Source organism: Castor canadensis, chromosome 4 (assembly GCF_047511655.1).
Source record: "Castor canadensis chromosome 4, mCasCan1.hap1v2, whole genome shotgun sequence".
Lineage (NCBI taxonomy): Eukaryota > Metazoa > Chordata > Mammalia > Rodentia > Castoridae > Castor > Castor canadensis.
This window is the reverse complement of record NC_133389.1, coordinates 26,794,555-26,816,621: the sequence shown is the minus strand read 5'-3', so window position 1 is coordinate 26,816,621 and position 22,067 is coordinate 26,794,555. Positions and strand designations below refer to the sequence as shown.

Here is a 22,067-nt window from a genome sequence, read left to right as displayed (position 1 = left end):
TCTGTAAAGAAGTTATACAAATGGCTAAGAAGCCCAGGAAAAGATGTCAGGCATCCTTATCAAGATGCAGCTCAAAACCACAGAGATACACTTCCTGCCTAATAGAAAGGTTTTAAGGAAAAACCAAAAGAAAAGGGGAAGCGTGGGAGAGGATGTAGAGGGATCAGAGCCCTCATGAACTGCTGGTGAGAATACAAAATGGTACAGCTGATTTGTCAAAGGGTTTGTCAGTTCCTCAGAAAAGAAACTCATTCCACCTAGCAATTCCACTGCTAGCAAGACACCCAAGAGAAATGAAAACATGTTCCCGCAAAAGCTTGTACCAAATGGTGATAATAACATTACTTATACTAGTCAAAAGTAGACAAAACCAAGTGCCCATCAGCTATGACTGGATAAATAAATGTGCCGAATCCGTACCGTGCAATATTGTCTAGCCACCAAAAGGAAAGAAGGACTTACGATCTTCAGCAGTGTCATCTAACAGAAGCCAGGGTGTATGGTTCCATTTCTATAAAATGTCCAGAAGAGGAAAATCCACAGAAAGGGGATCCACGGTTGTTGGGGAGGGGAGAAGGAGGGATTAGGAGAGATGGGCTTGCTTTTTGGGGTGATGAGAATATTACATATTAATGGCAATAGCACAGTGTTGCAAATAAAAACCAGTGAATGTGCACTTTATTTTTATTTATTTATTCATTCTTTTTTTCTTTTGGCAGCACTGGAGTTTGAACTCTGGGCTTCATGCCTACTAGGCAGGTGCACTATCTCTTGAGCCACTTCACCAGGCATTTATTTATTTACTTTTTGAAGTTTTAGCAAGGATTTATTTAGTAAGTAAAGTATGGGGGAGGGGAGAGAAACATTTCCTGTTCCCTTGCAGGGAATGGAAGCATAGACTCTGACTTGTACACTTTAAAACAGTTAAAATGATCTAGCTTATTGAATTTCTCTCAAAAAAAAAAAAAAAAAGCAATGCACCTCCCAGAGGTACGTGACTATAGCCAGGCTTGAAGACCTCTGGCATGAGGTCACCTGAGGCATGCACTCAAGTAGTTGCTGTCAGGGAGATGCTACCTTTGACCAGAAGTTTTCAACTTTGAATTTACATTGGAATGACCTATGAGGATTTTTTTTTTTAATCTTGGTGGGACTGGGGTTTGAATTCAGGGCTTTGTGCTTGCAAAGCAGGCACTCTACTGCTTGAGCCACACCTCCAGTTCATTTTGCTCTGATTATTTTGGAGATGGGGTCTAGTGAACTATTTACCTGTGCTGGTCTTAAACTGTGAGCCTCCTGATCTCAGCCTTAAAGTAGCTAGGATTACAGGTATGAGCCATGGGAGTTTGGTGGGGAGTGGGGAGGTTTCAAATATTGATGCCAGGCTCTGTGCAGTGGCTCATGCCTATAATCCTAGCTACTCAGGAGGCAGAGATTGGGAGAACTGCTATTCAAGCCCATCCCAGGTAAAAAGCCCTATCTGAAAAATAACTGAAGCAAAAAGGGCTGGAGGCTTGACTGAAGTGGCAGAACCCTTCCTAGCAAGCGCAAGGCCCTGAGATCAAATCTCAGTACTGCACTCTCTCCCCTCAAATGCCAATGCCTGGGGGCCCATGCAAAATGGTCTGTTTTAGTTGATCTGAGGTAAACAAGCCTGGACAAGCTCTGCAGGACTCTCATGAGTAGCCAGGGTGAGACTATCACAAAGGCCACCAGGGGAGTTGTCTCCACTGTCCCAGAGGGTCTGATGCAGGACCTGGGTGGGGTGACTGCCCAGCTCCCGTGACGCAGGTGCTCCAGACCACCTTGAGAAGCACTGCTTTAGAGGGCTTCCCTGGATTCATTGTGCCTGAGTCACCGGGACCTTGCTAAATGCAGCTTCTGGGTCTGTCAGCCTTTCTAACAGGCTTTTGGACGGTACTGGGGACACCGCTGTGCGGAGCCCAGTGTGAGCAGTGAAGCTGTACAGCTGCGGTTCTCATGTCACCTTGCCTGGCTCGGGCTTCTGGAGTCAGGAGCTCTGGGGGTGAAGCCCAGCTGCAGTTGTAAAATTATTATCCTTGTATGTTTATGGTATACAGGTGATGTTTTCATGTATGTGGACACTGTGAAATGTTACCACGATCCAGCTGTTAATATATGCATCACCTCACATAGCTATCTTGTGTGTGTGAACACTTAAGCTTCATTCTTGGCAATTTTCTTTTATCCTCCTTCTTTTCCTCCCTCCCTCCTTCCTTCCTTCCTTCCTTCCCTTCCTCCCTCCCCTATTCCCTTTCCTCTTTTCCCCCTTTCCTCCCCCTCCCTCCCCCTTCTGTTTCCTCTTACCCTCCATCCCTCCCCTCTTCCCTTCCCCTTCCTCCCTATCTCCCTCCTTTCCTCACTCCCTTCTTTCTTTCTGTTAGGGTGAACAAAAAGAAACCATGTTAGGATTGGATCCCCCCCACACCTTTGCAGGCAGCTTACTGACACCCTACCACCCACTGGAATGACCACATCTAGCCTCAAGGAACTGACAAGCCACCACCTTGCCAGAGGGTCTGGAGCTGAGCAACTCATCTCCCTAATTACCACTTATCTCCTCTAGCTTTCCCTAGGATTGGTTGACTCCATTCTGGAAGAATTTTCCCTCCCAGTGGGGTTTCCCCTGCAGACAGCTCCCCTATATCTACTCCAAGTCTGTAAGCAGCTGTGGGCTCCAGCTCTTTTACTGGGGACCCCTCCACAGGGCTCCTTTCTGAACAATAAACTCTGTGCTAGCATTTGAGCCATCTTTCTGCTTTTTCCATGTCTCTTTCATTCTAACACCTTTCTTCCTTCCTATACTGGGGTTTGAACTCAGGGCCCCATCTGAGTGCTATACTACTTGAGCCTTGCCCTCAGCCCTTTTTGCTTTGGTTATTTTTCATATGGGTTTGGTGCTTTTTCCCAGGGTGGCCTTGACAATGATCCTCCTACCTCTGCGTCTGAGTGGTTGTGATTACAGGCAGGAGCCACTGCCTCTGGCCCAGTAGTTTTCAGTTACCCATACATTATTACTAACTATTGTCAACTTGCTGTATAATACCCAGAACATAATCCTGTCTAACTGAAACTTTGTGACCTTTGACCCACAGCTCCCCATTCCCTTCCTGCCCTTTCCCCACCCTCCATTCCCAGCAATCTGTTTTAAAAAGCTCTCTGGGTGATTTTGATGCGAACTGGGTTTTGAGAACCATGGTAGATAGGCATCAGGTGTTTCCCCCACCAAATGCTGCCCGAGCAGGGAGCTGCTGAGGCCTGTGCACTCACAGGGGTCGCTGATACAGGGTGGTGGAGGGAGTCCCTGAGGAGAGAGGATCTGGAGTGAGAATTCTTCACTCAGGATGGTGGCAGAGGAAAGGGCCTGCTCTCTACTGGGACGCCTGGCAATAACGGGGTGGGGAGTACTTTTGGGGCAGGAGTGGGTCTGTGACCCTCCTGTCTTCTTTGCGGTTGCTCCCCAGCTGTGGGCCTCAGGCTGCCCTGGGCCCCTGGGGAAGGCTGCTCACACACCCATTGATATCAAGGTGGTGGCAACTTTACCTGCCACTTCTTTCAGGTTCATTTGCATTCAAACAGGAGAAGTCATTGTTTTCATAGTGGAATTTTAACTTTGGGGTTCCTGGGTAGGAAGCTGCCTGGTCTTCAAATCCCACCTCCTCGGTGACAGCCTACGCAGAAGATGAATGGGGCCCAGCCCACAGCTTTCTGTGGCAATGATTGGCAATCCCTCCTTGGGAGGGTGGGCTGGAGATCCTGGGAGGTGGCAGCTGAGAAATTCCCCATCCGCTTGGCAGCCTCCTGGGATCCCTTGCATCCCCATCCTCTGTGGGAGACAGGCAGCAATTAGCATAACTGGAACAGACCTTCTTTGTCTTCTCCCCAGACTGTGGGATTCAGGCCTCCCCCGGAGACATGCCAATTGTGTGGAAGGGACCCTGGGTGCCTGCTGGCACAGAACCTTGCTCAAGTTACCACTGCCAGACAATAAGCCAGGTGGAGGTGGAGCGCTAGCCTGGGCTTGTGTGGATGGAATGCACAACAACTCCTTCCCTTCTCCGGGAAGTCTGCTGCTCTGGCCACACGAGCCTCTCTTCAATACCTCTCTGCAGAATCTTCCTTCTCCAGATTTCCACAGCTTCCTGTGGCAAAGGTAACATGCTACTCTTGGCATTTAATATTTTCTGTCATCTCTCTCCTGATGGGTTTTCCTCCCATCTGGACTGTGGATTCTTCACCAGGAACACTGCTTTAGATTTAGTCAATTAACCAATCAATATTTATTAAAGGAACTGTTTTCCAGGCATGGTGTCAGGCCCCCAAGACATGAAGATTAAGAAGGAATGCAACCTCGTTGGGGTGTGGGGTATTATGGCTAAGGAACAGAGATATTTCACAAAGACGGTTAAAGCAACGCATTGGATGCTCCAGGAGCACAGAAGAGAGGCACAGAAATGTGCCAGGGAAGGAGTGAGAGGAGGAAGGGAAGAGTTAAGGAAAGCTGCCTGGAGGAGGTGACATTTGTAAAGTATTGAAAATGAGCAGGAGTTTATCCCACAGCTGTTATAGACAGAAAGGCACATACAAAATCACACAAGCAGGAAAGAACTTGGAGCTTTCCTGAGACCATGGGTGGCTGAGGTGGCTGGGCACAAATCACCTCTGAGAGGGAAAGAAACACAGTGGAGAAGTAAGGGATAGCTGGGTCCTAAGAGGTTTTATCTTCTAAGCTAAAGAGTTTGGGTGTTAACTTGAGGACACTGGGCATCCAGCAAGTTGTCTTAATAAGAGGGTAACATGGCCAGAGAAGCAGGGTGGCTGCAGGGGTGAACTGGGAAAGGGGAGATCAGGAAGGAGTTGAAACTGCTAGGAGAGAGACCAAGGGAGGGAGAGGAGAGAGCAAGGTGAGAAAGAGAGCCACAAGAGAGAGAGGGCCCAGGATGGCAGCCTCCCAGTGTCCAGAGTGGGAGCTGGGAACCTGGTGGTGCCATGGGATTGAGGCAGGGAAGGTGGAGAGGTGACAGCCATGGGGGTGTCTTTTGGGCATGCTAAGTTTGAGGCACCTGTGGGAAGGATATTGTGTGGAATTGACTGATGGGAAGGTGGACACAGGAGTTGGAGGGAAGGAGAAGGAGTTAAAAGTATGGCCTGATGGGGGAGGTGGTACAACCTGGTGTCCTAGAGATGTCTCCGAGATCAAACTGAATTTGAATCCTGGCGTGGCCTTTTAGTGGTTGTGCAGATTAGAGGAAGACAAGATCTACAAGCTGTCTGTGTGCTGCTTTTGTCTTTTGTGAAAAAGGAATCTAAATCCTATCTTAGCTAGATTGCAGGAGGACTAAAGAAAGAAACACTATATGTAAAGTGCTTAGGCCAGTTCCTAAGGGTGTTCTGAGCATCCACCCAAGGCCAAGGTCTTAGGGATAATGTTCAAGTGCACAGCACATCTGTGTCAGATCTGGAGACCCAGAGCTGCTCACTTGTTTGCTCTTGGAACTGGTGGCGTGCGTGCCAATGGTGTTCTGAGTCTCGTGCCTGCAAGGTCATGAAGAGTCTTGAAAGGGAAGCAGAAGTCACCAGCGTTGATTTCACAAATGGCTGGTGACCACTGTCAAATAATATTTCCTTTCTCACTGATGCCTGGAATGTTCCCGTTCTTTAGAGGTGGGCCGCCTGGGTGGGGACTCACCTTCAGGACTGCAGTAGTCTTGGGCCAGTTACCTGGAAATCCAAGGCACCGTTCCAGCTTCAGGCGGCTCTGATCTGGCTTTCAGATACTGTCTTGAGATTGGGTTTGGATAAGAAGAGTCAGGAACGATGCGGAAAGACTGAGCGGGGAGAAGAGGTTCTGCAGAGGGTGAGGGCTGAGATACAGGAAGTTATGGGTTTGGGAGACCCATGTCCCTGCCTCAGGTCACTTGCTACCCTGTTGAGGAGTCAGGATGCCCACAGCAACACTTAGGTTCGTGGAAAGCTGTATACATGGGTACCAGTGAAAGTGGCTCTTTGGACCAGACCAGTTGAGTCCTGCCCTGAAAGCAACCATAGATGGAGTCAGAATGCTCTGGTTCCACTCTGTGCTGTAACTAGTCTCTCAAGGTAATTCCTATTCTTGCTCACACTCTCTCTTCAATAAAATTAGAGATAAGGGCAAAATAGTTTCTGCCGGGTATGGAGGGGGTGGGGGGGAGAGGGAGGGGGTGGAGTGGATGGTAAGGGAGGGGGTGGGGATGGGGGGGAGAAATGACCCAAGCCTTGTATGCACATATGAATAATAAAACAATAAAAGCAATTAAAAAAAAAGAATAAAAAGCTAGTAAAATGATTGGATTTGCCTTAAGAAAGCACAAAAGTCTTCTTTGGGAATAAAAAAAAAAAAGAGAAAACTGGTTTTCTAAGTAATCAGTGACCTAAAAAAGACACCTGAAGTGCAGGGACTCTTCCTGATAAACAGATGCTTTGTTTCCTAGGTCAATTATTTCAAAGTAAAGAAAAACATTATTTCCTAAAAAAAAAAGGTAGTTCAGGCCAGAGCGGACCCAGTGCTGTGCGGAGGAGGCAGCAGCCACCTGGGCACCCATCCTGGCTTGTCTTCCTGTTCTGCATTACAGGAGCCTCTGTCCCTGGAGCCATGAAGGTGTCAACCACAAAAGCCCAGTTCTGAGTCTCAGCCGGTGGTGAGAGCACAGATTCTGAGAGACATTTGTCCTGTTTTCTCTTTGGCCTTGAGCTTTCAGGCAAGAAAGTAAGAAAGGAGGATGCATCACAGGGCTCTGCACAGGGCCCATGTTTCTTAGGCATTTCCATCCATCTCTGTGCCTAGCATTGGTCTGGGCAAATAGGAGTTGCCTTTGAGATGCTTGTTGATTGACTGTCAATCAACTGTTTTTAAATTTTTTTTTGATTGTTGTTGCTTTGGAACTGGGGTTTGAATTCAGGGCTTTGAGTTTGCAAAGCAGGCGTTCTACCACTAGAGCCACACCTCCAGTCCATTTTGCTCTGGTTATTTTTGGAGATGGGGGTCTCACAAACTATTTGCCCAGGCTGACCTCAAACCCCGATCTTCCTGATCTCAGCCTCCTAAGTAGCTAGGATTACAGGCGTGAGCCACCAGCACCTGGCAAAACAGTGTTTTTTACATTTCTTAAATTCGATACACTGGAGCCAAGTGCCAGTGCCCTCCCCTCCTCCTCAGCCCCCTCTTCCAATCTCACTCTGAGAATATGGTGGGAGAAAGTGTGGGCTCCAGCTCACACATTCACCAGTCATCCCAGATACAACCACACTTTGAGTCACAGATGCAGGTTTCTGACTTGAGCACCAGAATTAAACATGCCCCTCACTGAAGTGTAAGACAGGGAGGTAGCTGGGCATGGTAGTGAATGCCTGTAATCTCAGCACTTGGGAGGCAAAGGCAGGGGGATCGGGAGGATTGAGAGTTTTGAGGATAGTGTGGAATGTACAGTGAGACCTTGTCAAAAAGATAAAAATGAAGGAGCTATGTGCCCAGTTTGGGCATTTAGGAACAATGAAGTGGAGCTCAAGAAAGATGTATAGGCAGGACGCAGAGGCAGGCAGGGGTTCCTATGCTGTGTAGCATCATGAAATAGCAGAGGCAGACTGTGAAAATGGAAAGGACATGGAGATGGCCTGAGACACCTGAACAGAAGCTGGGAACAGAGACAGGGAAGAAGTTGGAGCCCTAGGAAAATCAGGGGTGTGTGCGGAGTCACAGAACATAAGAGGCAAGAGGGATTGATTTTCACCCAGAAAGAAGAGGCCAAGAAACTCAAATCTGCCCAGAAGATGTACATGGGCCCTACAGACAGGCATTTTGTCACTTCGCTGAGAACAGATGTGACACAAGGGGGGATGGGACTGCCAGAAAGCAGTGAGTTGAGGCACGCAGGGGAGTGAGGAAGTATGGAGAGGGGTTCAAGGTAGGTGCGGACGTAGAGGCCAAGGGGTAGGATGATTGAGTTTTGTAAGGCCTGACACTTGCACACATTAAGTGAGGAATGGAACAGGCTAGCCCAGAGGGGAGGAGAGAAGGTGTCTGATGGCTTCAGAGGGCTGTGAAATCCAGGGCTCAGGTGCAGGAAGGGACCTATGACACACAAAAGCAAAGGATGCTATGCTATAGGAAGGTTGGTGACCATGAGGGTCAGGGCTTCTTCTGAGAGTGTCTAGCTTTCTGTAGGAAGGGATTTTGTCATTGAGGAGGGGTTATTGTAATCCAGAAGAGGTGAGAGGCATCTCAGGGCACCAGACTTGGTGTCACTGGGGCAACAGCCCTCCAGGACAGGTGACCATCCCCAAGCATATGTCTGACATGGCTCATGAGACAGCAGCTTGGTTGTCTCAAAGGGGATTGGCTTCAACTCCTGAGGACACATTTCTGTCACCACCCAGGCTGAGGAAGTTATGTACTGAGGCTCATGGGGGCAAACTATGCTCTGTGGAGACACATGACCGTGGCGTGGCTTGTGGGTCCTATCTCAGACTTCCAGGGCTTCCCCAACAGTGCACTAACCCTCATGGCGCCGTGTCAGCTCCTCCCTAACAGTGGCATCACATCCACCCAGGGCCATCACCGGGTGGCTGCTTTGAATGTCCTTTCCTGTGGGTTCCTGTTCTTAAGGTTTCAATCTTCATATTCTCATTCAAAATTGTTGCCTGTGTGAAATTGATCATGTGGGAGCTAAATTCTGCTGTCCTTGCCAAAGTTTTGTCTCAAAAATGGCCTCCAGAAACTCACCACCCCCTCCTCTGGCATCAGCCTGCCTCACATGAGTGTTTAAGATGACAGTTAGAGACTTATAACCCCCTCTTCCCCGCTCCCAGAAGCAGATCAGAAAGGAGAACTCCAGATCTACAGCTATTCTCAGTGGGCTCCCCATCAAAAGAGAATTTCGGGGAGTTTGTACAACCCCAAGTCCGGCCTTCATTGTCCAGTGGGGGATCGCAGTGCCTTCCCCCTTCAGTAATGCAGCATGAGGGAGGGCTGCAGAGATGGGTCACATTCCAGTCATGTCATCACTGGGGAAACAGTATGGTGTTGCAGAGACAGAGGCGGTCCTGCAGGGCCTCAGAGCGAAGTCCCAGGAACACTGAGGTTTGCTCCCCCACAGAAACCCAGAAAACACGTACAGCTTTGAAGCCCCGTGACTCTAGCATGGGTAAGAACAGGCAAGACACACATGGCAGCAGCAGACTGTGCTGCCAGTTGGGATACCCCAACACTAAGCAAAAAGTCCACCCCCCACCCTGACATATCCACCACCATGCAGGCCCCTGTGGTCTGAGATCTGGGGGAGGGAGAGTCTAGCTGGTTTGTAATAAAGGGATCATCTGTTACATCAGGACATTTTTATCTCATTTGATCCTCAAAACAAGCAAAGACAGGTATTATTGTTCCCATTGTATTGATGACAAGACTGAGACCTGGTCATTGAAGCATCCATGGATCTTATGTGGCAGAACCACTCGAGACTTTACAGCTTTTTCCCCATGACGGGCATGGTCTTCCCTTTTAGAGTGGAATATTTGTATCAAACGTTGCAAATAGACACTAACGTTGCTATAATTTCTTCATCTTTTCCAAGTCCACTTGGCAACACCAGAAAAGGCATCTCAACTTGAAGATGTAAGAAGCACCTCCAAGTTCAAGTTCTGACCAAGTCACAAACTTGCTCTCCCTACCTGATCACAACAAGGTACCTTGAGCAAGCTGGGCTCTCCAGGCAGCAGGTGGAAATGGTCTGGAAATATGTCCCATTGTAGAAGCAGAGGGTCCCTGGGCATGGAGCCCCCTCCACTGTTCAAACAGCCAATGTGAACTTCCCTTAGGGTCAACTTGAAATGGCAGAGTCCAATGTTTAGAATTTTTCTGTTATTTCTTTTTTTTTTCTTTTGCAGTACTGGGGCTTGAACTCAGGACCTTCACCTTGAGCCACTCCACTAGCCCTTTTCTTTCTTGTGAAGGGTTTTTTTTTTTCAAGATAGGGTCTCACAAACTATTAGCCCAAGCTGACTTCGAACCACGGGAGAGAGTGAGAGAGAGAGAAAAAAAAAAAAAAAGAGAGAGAGAGAGAAGGGGAGGTAGAGAGGGGGAGGGAGAGAAAGCATGAAGGTGGAGCTTGTATTCTCTCTGAGAAGAACATCTCTGGCATGGTGTGTCTGTGTTCCCCCATTTCCACAATGAAAGGCCATGAGGTCTGGATTCTGGCATGTTCCTTCCAGGGGCTGCCCTTGAGAATGAAGTCAATCAGGAAGCAGTCTTGAGCTATGCTTGAGATCTGACCTGGGTTGGCACATCAGCAGAGCCTGAAAAGCAAAGCTGGAGAAGTCTTTGAGAAGAAGTGATGGCCAAGGGCAGAGCTGGGCAGGAAGAGATGCGCCTTAGGTGGGGAGGGGGCACTGTGGTACCCAGGGCCACAGCCTGACAGACAAGCGGGATGAAATCCCAGGCGCATCCCAGGTAAGCAGAGTGAGCGTGTGTGCGTCCGAGACACGCATACACTGAAGCTGGCGGGCAGGTGGGAGCTGGAGCGGGGAAGGTGGGTCAGGGCAGGTGGCCAAGCAGACACCAGAGGGAGGAGATGGAATGGATCCACCAGATTCCCGGGGCCTCTAAACACCTTTGGCCTGGGAAGTGGCATGGAGTTCTTACAAGGGGTCTGCTATTCCAGCCAAGGCAAAATTGGGAAGGAAACTCCCTAAGGTCGAACCTTTGGACAGGTGTCTGCCTCCAAAGACAGAAAGCAGGAGGCATGACCCAGCTTAGAGCCAAGGAGATGACTTGCCAGGTTAGACCAGGGGTAGGGGGAGGACAATGTCAAAGGAAAAGCAGGACAGGGGATGAACTAGAAAAGGAGAACCCACAGCTAGCCTTCCAAGGAGTTACTCTGCTGTACAAAACCAGGGGCCCGGGAGGAGGGATGAGAAACTGTCCACAGCCCCTGTCATCTTCCACCCAAGCAGTGGGGAGGCTCAGGTCACTCTCTGGCCTCTGATCTCCTCCCAAAGTGAGGTGGGTTTAGCCCACGTGGTCCCTGGAGCCTCCCTTGCCTTCTTTCTCCCACCCCTTCCAGGCCCTCCAGGCTGTGTTGCCTGAAGCTAACACTGCAAGAGGGGAGAGGGTGGAGGGCGGACTTGCTTCTTCCCTTCAGGGAGGTTGGGCTCCTTCACCTGTACTCAGGAATCCGTGTTTGCTTTACAATGTTACTGGAACGACAGCATCTTTTGGGATCTAGTCTTGACTTGTCCGCAGCCAGGCTAAGTTCCTGGACACCCTTTGTGTTGCCAAACGTCAGTTTCCCCGCCCATAAAACAGAGGAATTGGACCAGGTGGGCCTCACTGGGGTCCCTCTTGGTACTGAGGTAGGGTCTTAAGTTGTCTCCCCCACCACCCAGGCTAGCCTCTGACCAACATCCTTTTACTTACGGGCCTTCCACATAGCTGGGATTACAGATGTACAGCACTGTAGAGACAACTTGTTGGTTGAGATTGGGTCTCACTAATTTTTTTCCTGGGCTGGCCTCCAACTGCAATCCTCCCAATCTCTGTGTCCTGAGTAGCTGGGATTAGCGCCTTGAGCCACAGTGCCCAGCCTCAGCACTGAGATCCTTTAACTTTGTGACTGCTCAGAAAGCTACAGAAGGACAAGGGCTCTGCCTCATAAACATTTCTGTGCCCTACAGCAACAGACAACTGCACGGGGAAGTGTTGATTTTGTTAGTGGGACAGTCTGTCCCACTGCAGGGGCAAAAGGTCTCTCTGCTAGTGTGGGTCTAGGCTGTGTGTGGGTGTCCTTGTCTCTTGGGCTGTGTATTGGTCAGGGCTCTCCAGAGGACAGAACCAATCGGATGTTTGTGTTGAGAGATTTATTGTAAGGACATGGCTCTCATGATTGTGGAGGCTGGCAAGTCCCAAATTTGTAGGACGGAGCAGACTACTGAGTCAAGAAAGAGTTGAGGTTTCAGAAGGCTGGCAGAAGTCCCTCTTTCCCAGTCCCCTGGGGGGACAGGCTGACTTTTTCTTCCCCCTTAGTTAAGGCCTCTGTTATGGATTGGATGTTTGGAAACTTAATTCCCAAATGCATATGCTAATTTATTTGAAGCTGGGGCCTTGGGCAGTAATTAAGATGAGATAAAATCGTCAGGGTAGGGCTCTCATAATAGCATTAATGGCTTTAAAAGAAAATGAAGGGAGGCCCAAATTCAAGGGTCTATCTCACCATGGGAGGCCCTCTGCCCTTATGATTCCATAAAAGGGGACTAACCAGAAGCCAGCCTCTTGCTCTTGGACTTTCAAGCCTCCAGAACTGTATCTAAGTAAACTTCTAATAAATCACCCAGTATCAGATATTTTGTTATAGCAACAGAAATTTCTCTAAGAAAGTCTTTTATAGCCCAGCACTGGTGGCTCACGTCTATAATTCTAGCTACTCAGGAGGCAGAGATCAGGAGGATCACAATTCGAAGCCAGCCTGGGCAAATAGTTCATGAGACCCTATCTCAAAAATACCCAACACAAAAGAGGGCTGGCGGAGTGGCTTATGTAGTAGAGCACTTGCCTAGCAAACGTGAGGCCCTGAGTTCAAACCCCAGTAACACCAAAAAAAGAAAGAAAGCCTTTTACAGATTGGAAAATTCTCACTCTCCATTTTAAATATTAATCTCATCTTTTCAAAGTGTCTTCCCAGAAATATCAAGAAAAATGTTTGGCTAAATATCTGGGTCCAGCCAACTTGGCAAATAAAATTAACCGTCAAGGCTGGTCATCTTGTTCTTTATTAAGTTGTTCCCCATGACCTGCTGTTGTCTGTTCTTGACCCCCAGGGCTGGTCTCCAAGATCCTCCATTGAGTACAAATTGTCCCCAAAAGACAGGAAAGAAGGCATTGTTCCCAGAGAGCATGTGGAGGCCATTCGGGAAAAATCCATTCTTGGGCCTTGGTCCATGGCGGCAGTTGGGGTCTGAACAAAGCCCAAAAGATGAGGCCAGCAACCGTGGCACCTGCAGTCTCCTGCCATAAACCTCTGCTCCCCTGGATTCATTTCCTCCTCTGTAAAACTGGGGGTAATTTGTGGCATTAAATATGATCTTGTCTGTCATATAGTAGATGTCCTATAAAGGGCACTTGACAGGTGTCAGTTTTCTGGCTTCCTTCTCCTTTCCCTCCTTCCTTTCCTGTTTATTCTCAGAGATTATTTCCCCCTTGACTGAGTGCCAAGTTTGAGACAAGTAGTCATTCTTGTTCTCCCAGGCAGATAGTTTTTTTTGTTCCATATTTCCACTTGAGTATCTAGCCCTTTAGCCAGACCTGAGCCTACAGTCTCCTATCTGGGACAGCCAAGTCCTTTGTCATGTTCTCCAGTGTCACAACCTCATTCATCAGGCTCCATCAGCTCTCAGTCCTCGTGGTATGGCTGAGAGCAAGTGCTTCTGTGCTGCCTCCTTCTAGAATGTAAGCTCATTCATTTCAGGAATTATTTTTTCTCCTCTTGAAAGCCTCCTGTGAGTGACTGAGACCCAGGATGGCTCCTGAGTAAGAGGACAGTGCAAGATGACAAGGCTTTAATGCAAACTCACACAGAAGCAATGTTCTTTCTTCTGTGACCATATCCTTATTTTAAGAAGAAAAAACAAATCAAAAGAAACAAGGGTTTTGTCTCATTCTGCCCAGCTGCTGTGCCTAGGGGTAGTGGTTAAACCTTGCTATCCAAATCACTTTGCAGTGGAAGGTCAAACAACTCAGCCAAATGGAAGTCCTGGTCATGGCTTAGTGACCCCCGGAGTGTCTTGAGTGAGCCAGTGGGCGATGGGCTTCCACTCTACCACCTTAAACAGGAAGGAGAATGATGTTCAAATTTTCATAATAAAAAATTTGTTATATTTGATTTTGTGAAAATAAACAATAAAGTGCTAGGAAAGGGTCCCATGGACTAGTGGGAGTCAGTTAGTCAGGGCTACAATGACCAGCCACTGTGGCCAAGAACAAGGCAGCAGGAGGTTCAGGCTGGGCGACGTTTGTCCAGGAATAGATTGGTTTGCCCGTTCCCTGCTCTGGGCCTGACTCAGTCCTTAAAGGGCTGTCCGTGTCTTTGAATAAGAACATCACAGATTTGCCTGGAACCACACTTGAACCCAATTCCAAACTGAGGGTAGGGGAGCATGGCATCAGGGAGCTTGTTACACCCACACCCACCCACACACACACACACACACACACACACACACACACACACACTTTCCCTCCTTGCCACTTGTGCTTCTGTCTCAGCGGGACCACAGTGGGGCCAGAGAGAGAAGGTGTGACCCGAGATGGACACATCACCTTCTGTACTGGGCTTGAACAGTCCACCCTCTGTGTGTGTGCCTGTGCCCGTGTGTAAACATACGTGTGTCCATGCTCAAGGGTGTGTGGTTTTCAGGACCCCCTCCCCATAGTGAGTGTGATTGTCACCCAGCTGCCCTGTCTGAGATTTTCCCGTCTCAGGCTAGGAAGAAGAAGAGGCTCTTGGGCTCATGTGCCAGGGCATTTAGACTCTGTTCCCCTGTGGCCCACCCTCCCCTCCCAGATGGAAGTGTGTAGGCAGCACTGCTCTGGGGACATGCAGAAGCAGGAGGAAGTGCACCTGGCCGTGGGGCCTTCTCTGGCCTGCATACCTGCTCTGTGGACAAACAGTTTTTAGATGTTATTAAGTGACTAAGCAATGGTATATATGAAATTCCTTTGGAAAGAAAGGGGCTGATTTAGCTGCAAGGTATGTCAACAAGTGCCAGCTATAGTGACTGTCTTCTTCCGGTCTGTCCTCTCTCTGGGAAATGCATGGATAATAAAAAGAACAGAATTAACAAATTTTCACTGTCCTGATGATGCCGGCATAGGTAGGTAAGGGCTCTGAGACAGAATGTGGAGGCCCACACTGTGCCTGGGCTGTCCCCAGAGTGTGTGTGGGGGGGGGAGGGGGGTAGTTACTGCTGGAAAACCAGTATGGGCCTTTCTGCCACTAAGGGAGTCCCAGAATGGTGCCTCCTGTAAGGAAAGTGATTATTAAGTTAATCGCCTGTACACAGGAGCTTCTGGAGATAAGCACATTGTTTCTAAGTAACCACTCAAGGACAACTAGTTGTAACTATTGGCTGAATTCGTGGCAGTAGATGTAATAACTTAGCTGGATACCACTTATATTTGGTATATATTGGTATAAAACCTATTGCACTGAGCAGCTTGGGGCTGATGATGGGGCTGACTGGTTGACTGATGTCTGCAACGGAAAACCCTCTCCCCGGCTCCTGTTTGAATCCCCGTCTGCATGAATCAAAGGACCTATCTGCTCGAAGCAGGGTTTTTGATTCGTAACTTCCTACTCTCTTTTCTGAGATGCATAGGCTCGCCTGCCCTGTTCAGCACACTCGATGTGAGTCAGGCACTGCCACTCCTCCTTTCCCTTGCTGGTCTATCTCCAAGACCCTTCCTCTCTGCCCTTAGAAGATGAGCATGGGCTCTTGTTGTCTGAAGGGATTTTTTTTTTTTTTGGTGGTCCTGGGGCTTGAACTCAGGACCTCATGCTTGCTAGGTAGGTGCTTTACCATTTGAGCCACTCTGTCAGCCCTTGTGTGTGTGTGTGTGTGTGTGTGGAGTATCTTTGAGGTAGGGTCTCACAAACTATTTTTCAAGGTCTTTGAACTGCAGTCCTCCTGATGTCTGCCTCTGGAGTAGCTAGGGTTACAGGTGTGAGCCACCAGTGCCCAGCTTCCAAAGGGCTTATTGTCCTCACCACAGGGAGGATGAGGGTGCATGATGGCACCAAGGAGGCCTTTTGGAGCTGCTCCCCTCCTTCTGGAGCTGCTCCCCACCTGGCCCCTGGCTCCTGGCTTCCTCTGAGTTTAAACAAGGAACTCCTGTGCACAGATCATCCACAGGGAGCCCTATGCAGAAAAAGTAAAACTCAGACATCACTTGTCTTCCCGAATCTTCTTTCTCGCCTGTCTTGTCTTCCGACCTGCTGTCTGTAAGCCTCTCTCTGTTTCCCCAGTTGTGTCAATAGCACACCTGTGGGGGCTACCATGCCACTCCCACTGTGAGGCCTCTCAGATCAACCTCCTGCACTAACCACCCATCCCCAGTCTTGTCCTTGCCCCAGTCTTTGAGTCTTTCTTTCCTGGGAAGGAGAAGCAGGTGCTGATGGATGGAGTCTGGCTGGGAGGAGCGGTAGGGGAACATCTTCCCTGCCTCCCGTAGATACCAGACATCCCTGTCTTTCCTCAGTAGCTCTATTTTCTATGTCCTTCAAGTGCCCTCTGCTTAAGGCAGCCTGGCTTGCATCCTTCTTATAACCCGTTGCTCTCAACACTTCCACCCCACGGCCACAACTTTGTGTACTTATAGGAACCCAAAGCGTCACCTGGGCACATTGTGTCATACCAGTTAGGTGAACGAAGACAGGAGAGATGCCTAGCACTCCTAGCGCCCTGCACACTGACAGAAGTCCAGACTCACAGGCTATGCCTGGTGGGACATGTCCTGGTTTCTCTGTGATCCTGGGAGGCACTCGAGGCAGTTTCCACCAGAGGCTTGGTCTCCTTGAAAGTCAATGCAGAGACGACCTCACAGTGGGAAAAATGCCTGGGCAGCCAAACAAAGTATTGCTATGACCAAAGCAATCCATCTATCCATTCGTGTGTTCTGTCACTCATTCGTTCGTTCCTAGTAGACCTACTAAGAGCCATTCTAGGAAACACACTGTACTTGGAGCCTATCTTCTTGTTGGGGAGATGAGACTTTCAAACAGTGAGACAACAAGGCAAATTAGGATGTGATTAAATGGCCAGAGGCTTGATTTGGAGCATGAACTGAGTGGTAGGAGGATGGTGAGACTGTAGGAGTGGGTACTCTCCTACAGGGAGAGGGTGATTTCCCAGTCTTGGAAGGAAGGGTAGAATTTAGACAGTAGGCAGAAGATCTTCCAGCCTGTTGGTGTTCTGCGGTGAGCAGAGGGTTTTCTGGGGCCACCAAGAGAGCTGAGGTGCACCAACATTGGCTCCATGCTGTGTCCCTGGGTGCAGCCGGGCCACATGCCCACACTGGCCCTTCCAGGCCTTGTCCGGGACTCGCTCTGGTTATGAAGAATGCACAGAGAGTGTTCCCATGCCTTACAAGCAGGCTCGGCAGCCTGAGTCCTCATGCAAACCACGCTTGTCTTGCTCTAGGCTCAGAGGTAGCAAGAGAAGCTGGAAAGGCGAAGCTGTTTGATTTTGGAGGCTTTCTGTGCCAGCCAAGGGGAAGGCAGCCAGGGAGGCAGCAGTTGGTGACAGCCGCCTGCCTGCCTCAGATAGCAGGCAGCTACTCAAGGGAACAACTGGGCAGAAGTAGGAGTGGCCAGTCAGGGAACACGGGCCAGTGGAATTCTGAACCAGGTCAAAGTCCAATTTGGTACAGTGCTGTATTACCTATTTAAAATCTCATCTTTCCTCCCAGAGCACTGCCACCCCTGAGGAAGAGGCCAGGACTACACAGGGAAATTAGCATTTAAAGACTGCAAGTGCTGCTCACCCTGGCAAGCATGCTGCCTGTGTCCAGCCTGCATTTGCCTTCACAGCAGGCACTCACAAGTCGAAGATACTGTTTTGCCTGTAACTGGCTGCCTGTTTATTTCAAGGGAAAAAAACCACCGAAAGACACTTCTGGCTGCTGCCAGTCTGCGGGAAGATCCCCAGGCGTGCAGATGGGAGGTGCAGAGCTCTAGAAGGTAGTGAGTGATCACATGTTTTTCCTAACTGGGGGAGGAAAGTGCCAAGGGAGAGGCAGTCATGTGGGGCGGGGGAGACCTTCCAGGGCCTCAGCTGGAATCTGGAGGGTGGGTGGAATGCGGCCACACAGGAATCTGGATTAGTCTGGGGGTCCAGAGGCAGGTTCTGTAGAAGCACTTGATTGATTTATTCCAGGCATGTGATTCAGTTGGAAAGCAGGCTCCGCTGCACGCCTGATTAGTAACGGCCCAGAAATCCTGATTTAGCAAGTCCACAACTTCTAATCCCTTTCCATGAATACGACACCCCCACCACATTACCACCATCCCGACATGGAGGGATAGAAAGACTCCTCCCACTTTCATAAGCCACAGCCCCCCCTGGGTTGGTCTTTTTGTGACCCCTCTGCCATTCCATCAGCTCCCATTTATTGGGTCCTCAGGGTTGGTGAAAAAGTAGCTGTGTAGCTTGAAGTCTGGGCTGCTTCTGGTGTTTGATTTCAGCTGTCCAGGACTTTCTGTGAGAAGAGGGAGCATGTGGTATAATTTGCTCATGACATCAGGGTTCATGGGAATAATGACCTTCTCACAGGGTAATTTGCTCACTGGTCCCCTCAAAGGCCAGGCCTGTTGCAATCCTTTGTCTGCTTGTTAGGCTGGGACATCAGTCAGGGCTGGGTTACCCAACACCCTGTGCCCAGTAGCTCTGCAGGCACACACACACACACACACACACACACACACACACACTCTCTCTCTCTCTCTCTCTCTTTCTCTCACCCCTACTTGCATAAGGCACCTGAGATAACATTCTGTATATCCTGCAACCTGGTCAGCCAGGCCTGGCTGGCCCAGCCTCCCTCTGAGCACTGCTGGCATGCAGGAAGTGGACTTCAAGATTGCCGTGGGCTCAGGTGCTTTTTGGGTGGCAGTGGGAAACAGAAGTTGCTGTCACAGGAGACCCTCTGTTCTTTCTTCTTATCTGACTGAAGAAATAAGGAATGCCTGAAGTCAGCTATTCAAAGAGGACATGTGGCCCGTCCAGTCATCAAGGGTGAAGCCTGGGAGGACTGAGGGCCCCCTATATTCTCCTTAGCATCCGATATTGAGAGGAACTCAGGCAGAGTGGTTATTCAGAGATGGCCACTAGACAACTGCACTGAAAAGTTTATTTCTGTCAGGACCCTGTGTGGGGAAAACCCAGCTCCATGCAGCCCCACTTGCCATTTGCTTTGGAAGTGGCAGTTTTTGTGGGACAGAGTTAGGGCTCCGTTGCCAAATGCAAATCCTAAGATACCCCAAGAGTTGATAGCCTCAAGAATAAAGGTCTTCAGGTACCATCTGAAACACTTTTTCCCAAATATCTTGTGTAGCCTCGCCTGCCTCTGCTGGCGCTCAGATCTTCTCCTCAGGCTGGCCCAGTCCTGACCCACCTCAACCCACATTGCCTGGAATGCTCCACAGACTATCTGTCCATGTGCCATCCACAACACAGGTGTGGAGTGCCTCCTCCCTCCCTCCCTCTCTTCCTTGCTCCCTCCCTCCCTCCCTCTCTTCCTTCCTCCCCTCCCTCCCTCCCTCCCTCTCTTCCTTCCTCCCTCTCTCCCTCCCTCCCTCTCTCCCTCCCTCCTTCCCTCCCTTCCTCCCTTCCTCCCTCCCTCCCTCCCTCCCTCTCTTCCTTGCTCCCTCCCTCCCTCCCTCCTTCCCTCCCTCCCTCCCTTCCTCCCTCCCTCCCTCCCTCTCTTCCTTCCTCCCCTCCCTCCCTCCCTCCCTCTCTTCCTTCCTCCCTCTCTCCCTCCCTCCCTCCCTCTCTTCCTTCCTCCCCTCCCTCCCTCCCTCCCTCCCTCTCTTCCTTCCTCCCTCTCTCCCTCCCTCCCTCTCTTCCTTCCTCCCCTCCCTCCCTCCCTCCCTCTCTTCCTTCCTCCCTCTCTCCCTCCCTCCCTCCCTCTCTTCCTTCCTCCCTCCCTCCCTCCCTGCCTCTCTTCCTTCCTCCCCTCCCTCCCTCCCTCCCTCTCTTCCTTGCTTCCTTCTTTCCTTCTTTCCTCCCTCCCTCCCTCCCTCCCTATCTCCCTCCCTTCCTTCCTTCCTTCCTTCCTTCCTGCCTTCCTGCCTTCCTTCCTTCCTGCCTCCCTTCCTTCCCAGAACCCTTCCTCCAGTTCTGGGAGGACTTCCCCAGCTGGAAGTGATTTCTCTGTATTTCTCCAGTATGGTCTTTGAGAAATTGACTATTCACCTTGTGTCCCCAAGGCTTAGTGTGCCATAAAGGAGCTCAGGAAGACTTGACTGTCTTGCACTGATGACCTCTATCATGAATGTGGCACTGTGCCTTGGGTGTGCTCTTTTCATGTACATGTATTACCTCAGTAACTTCTGAGCTCCCAGAAGGCCTAGCTCAGACACTTCCTGTGTACATACGGGTCCTAGGCAGCCCATCCACCTTGCCCATGAGGTGTTCAGTGACACATTGATCATGAGTGGGCTTCCTTCTGTGCCCTAGGTTGGACTATATGCTTTGGCCAAGCCTGTTTCTTCACTGTCCCTGTCGCTTTCTCCCTGTTCCCCATGGACTGTCGTGTTTTCTTACTGTTCTATTCTCTTCCTTTGTCACCCCCCAAACTGTATTATTATTCCCAAGACCCCACATCATCCATCATACTCACATCTGACCTCTCAGGACTGGAAGATGTGCTGACTCTCAATTCACCTACTTGGTTTCTCAAGCAATGCTGTTCTTTACCTCCTATAAGACGATGTTTTCATATCCCTAGTCTCCTTGGGCTGCCCAGAAAGTCAATCCAATTCTTTCTTTGGTCACTCTCTGATCCTGAACTGCATGGGAAGAGGCACCAGGCCCCTCTCGCCATGTGTCACTGGCCCATACTAGTCATGTCCCCATCAGGCAGGTGTGATCCCCACAGTTCCTCTGCCCTGCATCTTCCTGGGCCATGGGATTCAACGATGAGCCCAGAGCTCGATTCTCATCACCCTGGTGTGCCACACAGCCATTCCTTCTGAGGGCCTCTCAGTTTAAGGCACTTTCAAAGGAGCTGGTTACAAGTTCCTAGTGATCTGGGGACCCATGGACAATTCCTTAATTCCTCATTTTAGTCTAGGAGAATCTTTCTCTTCAAATGAGTTTTGACCATGCAAGCCAGGAAGTCATACTGCAAATTCTCCCTGGCAAGGATGCTGGAGACTGACATCTGGGTAAGGCAAAGAGGACAAAGAGAGGGGGCCCAGACATTATTACTTCACCGGATCCCTTTTTTCTGAGCTCAATTTACCCAGGTAACCAGTCTTTTAAGTGCAGTACTCTTGTCTGTCTAATGAGGTCATAAGCTTGTGAGGTTGGATTCCTGCTGTATAATGCATGTTTCCTCATATTTTCTCCTCGGCATGCATAGATGAGCCTCAGGGCTAGTTGACTGGTTCTTGGGTTTCTAAGTAAGTTCATCAGAGAATGACTTTGGCTGTGTTCCAGCTTCTCAGAAAACTGGTCTTTGCCCTTGGCAGTCCTTGATGCTTCTTCCTATGCCCAAGAAGACACCAGCTCTACTCCCAGCCTTGGCCTGGCACCTGGAAGTTGGTCTACAGCAAGGGGGCAAGTCCCGTTTCCCATCCTGGCTGGGACCTGGCTAGAGCAGGAACAAGCAATCCGGTCCTAACCCTTTGGGTGGCAGAGAGGCTGAGAGTTTGAGATTTCCTTTCTTTTCCTCTCCTGATGGGACTGAGACATTGGTGAGAACTCCCAGCTGCCAGGAGGAGAGAGAATGCAGCAAAGGAAAGGTCGGCAGCCACAGCTGGTCTCCTTCCTTTGAGTCCCTCACCCACTCCCTGTTCTTTCCTTTCTTCCTTCCGTCTCTTCTGTATGTCCTGTCATTCCTTTATAATTCACCTCAGATTTCCTCAGCTCTGCACCCCAACTTAGGTCACAATGATAACAGACTGGTGTCACCACCCACAGCTTTCTTCATGTCATGTGCCCTGTAATGATGTTTCAGTGACAGCCTGAAGACACAATGGTGGTCCATAAGATTACAATGGTGCTGAAACAGTCCTATCTCAAAGTGACATTGTAGCTATTATCATGTCTTAGTGCAATGCATTACTCACTTGTTTGTGGCATTGCCAGTCATATATAAGTGCAGCATGTATGAGTTGGATATGGTGGGGTACATCTGTAATCCCAGCTGTGCAGGAGGTGGAGGCAAAGGGGATGGAGGCCCAAGGCTGACCCTGGGCAAAAATGTGAGACCCTACCTGAAAAATAACTGAAGCAAAAAAGGG

The 22,067-nt window shown here is 49.7% G+C and overlaps 1 long non-coding RNA gene across 1 annotated transcript in view; it reads left to right on the top strand.

Moving 5' to 3' along the window:
* The first annotated feature begins 3,662 nt into the window (after window positions 1-3,662).
* The window catches only part of LOC141422472 (uncharacterized), a 54,627-nt gene continuing 36,222 nt past the window's right edge, over window positions 3,663-22,067 (top strand). The window contains exon 1 of the long non-coding RNA XR_012447032.1: window positions 3,663-4,174. This is a non-coding gene — a long non-coding RNA (uncharacterized lncRNA). The remainder of the gene's footprint in view (window positions 4,175-22,067) is intronic.